Consider the following 3,577-nt stretch of genomic DNA (forward strand, 5'->3'; position numbering starts at 1 on the left):
TGTGCATGTGACTGTGTGTGATGGAGCTATTCTGAGAATGTACCCTGCAACCCTCCATATTAGTGGGCCCAAGGTACTGAGATCAGGAAATTCGAGGCAGGAAGATAGACAGGTTGACTTACTGATGGAGTCAGGAGAGGGTGCCTGGTAGATATCAGCCCACATTAACAGTGATTCTACATTAATAGTACTCCTGAGGGGCAGAGATGCATAGATGTTTCCACATGGGCTGCCATAGAGGGGCCATAAGATGATTTTATAGGGATCAGTCCAATGGGGTTATTTTGAAGGGTACAGAATGTTTAAGGTAATCACTGGCTTTCTAAGGGCTAAGCAAGGAGTCAACAGTGATCATAAGGGATAGACATGTCCTCCTACATCAAGGATACTAGAATTAGAAGGCCTACGAAGGCCCACAAAGGAAGAGAAAGAAAAAGCTTTCAACATCTGCCAAGCCCAGAGACAATAAGCCAGCTCGTTAAGATACCAGGTCAAGTAAGACCTATTTGTTCTGTCATAGCTTCTTCCACCCTCTCAAATTAAGCCCATGTCTAAAATCTAAGTGAACAAAAGAAAAAATGAACAAATGGGACTACGTCAAACTAAAAAGCTTCTGCACAGCAAAGGAAACCATCAACAAAACGAAAAGACAACCTAACAATTGGGAGAAGATATTTGCAAACCACATATGAGATAAGGGGTTAATATCCAAAATATACAAAGAACTCATACAGCTCAACAACAAAAAAACCAACAATCCAATTAGAAAATGGGCAAAAGATCTGAACAGAGATTTCTCCAAAGAAGAAATACAGATGGCCAATAGGCATATGAAAAGAGGCTCAACATCATTAGCTATCAGGGAAATGCAAATCAAAACTACAGTGAGGTATCACCTCACTCCGGTCAGAATGTCTATAATTAACAAGACAGGAAACAACAAATGTTGGAGAGGGTGTGGAGCGAAGGGAACCCTTGTTCACTGCTGGTGGCAGTGCAAACTGGTGCAGCCACTATGGAAAGCAGTTTGGAGTAGCCTCAGAAAATTAACGATAGATCCCCCATAAGATCCAGCTATTCCACTGCTGGGTATTTATCCAAAGAACTTGAAAACACAAAGGCATAAAGATACTTGCACCCCTATGTTCATTGCGGCATTATACACAATAGCCAAGACTTGGAAGCAACCTAGGTGCCCATCAAGGGACGAATGGATAAAGAAGATAAAGAAGATGTGGTATTTATACACGATGGACTACTACTCAGCCATAAGAAATGACGAAATCCAGCCATCTGTGACAACATGGATGGACCTTGAGGGTATTATGCTGAGTGAAATAAGTCAGAGGGAGAAAGTCAAATACCATTTGATCTCACTCATAAGTAGAAGATAAAAACGACAAAAAAAAAAAAAACCTCATAGCACTGGAGATTGGACTGGTGGTTACCATTGGGGAAGGGGGGAGGGGAGAGGGCAAAAGGGGTGATTAGGGTCACATCTGAGGGGATGCACTATAATTAGTGTTGAGGTGGTGAACAAGATGTAATGTATCCAGAATTTGAAATATGATGTACATCTGAAAAAAACAAAAATTTTAAATAAATAAATTAAAAAAAATAAAATCTAAGTGAATCTGCGCTCTGTATTATGTAATAATGTGAAAAAAGTTCCTGAAACATTCTGAGTTTTCATTTAGGGACAGATGAAAATTTTCTCCCATTAAATTAAATTTGATGGCGCAACAAGAGATCAGAATTATAGTTTTCTCTTGATTATGTCACAGTTAGTTAAAAGCCAATTACACTGAAATATAACCTTCATAGCACTGGATTCAAATGCTTTAAAAATGGAAAAGTAAGACATAAAACTAGGAAAATTAGGAGTGTTTATTTGGAGGGGCTGTGAAACAAAATTGCCTCTTGTGACTATGGTACTGAGAGGTTGATAAGTGACCTCTTTGGGACTTAAATATTTATGCTACCACCATTAGCTATATTGGGAGTATTGAGAATATTTAGTGTGACTTGGTAACATTTGTCTTCAGTTAGTAGAAATGTTCTACTTACGAAATTCATTGTGTTCTTTTCTCATTAGCCTATATCACTTAAAGTAAAATTTCTTGGTGCCAATTTAATGGGAATTATAAACATGGGTACTGAAACAGCATGAGAGTATGTGTTATTATATTATGAAGTGGTGCTGGTGCTGGTGAGTTTGTATTACACAGAGAGATTAGATTATCTTCCAAATGAAAATACACATTTTAAATAATTTTCACATTAAAACTAAAAGATCAAAGTTGAAGAGCACTAGAGCTGATTTTTCAATCTCAGGTTCTCCCAAGAAATCTGAATTTTGAATTTTGAGCTACTATTAGGAACAGGAACTAAAAATATATCCTTCTTTTCTAATACCCCAATAAACATAATAGCCAAGGAAGCTAAGCTACACTAGGTCACGGATACAGAAATATCCTGAAATATCATTTTTCCTGCAAATGTTCATATACCCAAAAGTGATTCTCAAAATTTAAGGATGATAAATTTCTCCCACATGGATAAAATTTCCACTTTCCTTTCACATCTTCCCTGCTTTCATCATGCATTATCTATTCTACTTTCTTCCCTTACCCTCCCTTCTGCCTATACCTGCTGCTAAACTCTCTTACAGCCTCTTCCCTCACCTTTGTGAAGAACAACGTGAAAGACCATGAAAAGGCAACTGTATGGTAATATTGCCTTTCACATCCAAACGTGAAACTCCTCCCTTCATCACATAGCCACTATTTTGTCTGTTGGAAATGTGGTTGGTGGACATGTGTATATAAATATACATGGATCCAAAGATATGACAACCACAATCAAGTGAGAGGTGCATGTGGAAAGGGCTTTTTGCCTTCCTCCTGCACTGTGGTTTCTCAGAGTACAAGATGACAACATAGGTCATGCAGAATTGTGAAACTCCCTATGCTTATGGCCCCACTACTAGAAAGAACTATCAAATTTATCATGTAAGTGTCCATGCAGGCAAGTCTCAACAAGGGCTGCAAGTCACAGAAATAGTGGTCAATCACATTAGGATAAGACAAAGGCAATCTCAATGCCAGGAAAATCTGTGCTAAAGAGTAGATACCATGTCCCACCCAGGCCAGAATCACCAACACAACACAGATTTGCCAGTGCATGAGTGTTGTGTGTTGCAAGGGCTTACAAATGGCTACATAGTGATCAAAGGCCATGAGGATAAGCACAAAGACCTCTGTGAAGCCAAAGAAATGGACCACAAAGACCTGAGTCATGTACTCATTGAAGGAAATGGTCTTCTTCTGAGAGAAGGCATCCACAATCAATCTGGGGGCTGTGGTTGTAGAGAAGCAGGCATCAGCAAATGACAGAATAGGAAGCACATGGGATTCCCAAGAGTCTTGCTTGTTTTGATATTCACTACTGTAAGAAAGTTCTATAACAGTGCCATAAGGTAAATAATCAAGACAACTCCAAACATTGCTTTCTGCATTCCTGCATCCTGTGTCAACCCAAACAGAATGAATTAAATCACACTTTTATTCATCGCCAT

At 38.8% G+C, this 3,577-nt stretch overlaps 1 pseudogene; it reads right to left on the reverse strand.

Moving 5' to 3' along the window:
* Positions 1 to 2,772: 2,772 nt before the first annotated feature.
* Positions 2,773 to 3,577, reverse strand: LOC124232726 (olfactory receptor 4C11-like; annotated as a pseudogene).

This window comes from Equus quagga, unplaced genomic scaffold, assembly GCF_021613505.1.
Source record: "Equus quagga isolate Etosha38 unplaced genomic scaffold, UCLA_HA_Equagga_1.0 1100_RagTag, whole genome shotgun sequence".
Taxonomy (NCBI): Eukaryota; Metazoa; Chordata; class Mammalia; order Perissodactyla; family Equidae; genus Equus; species Equus quagga.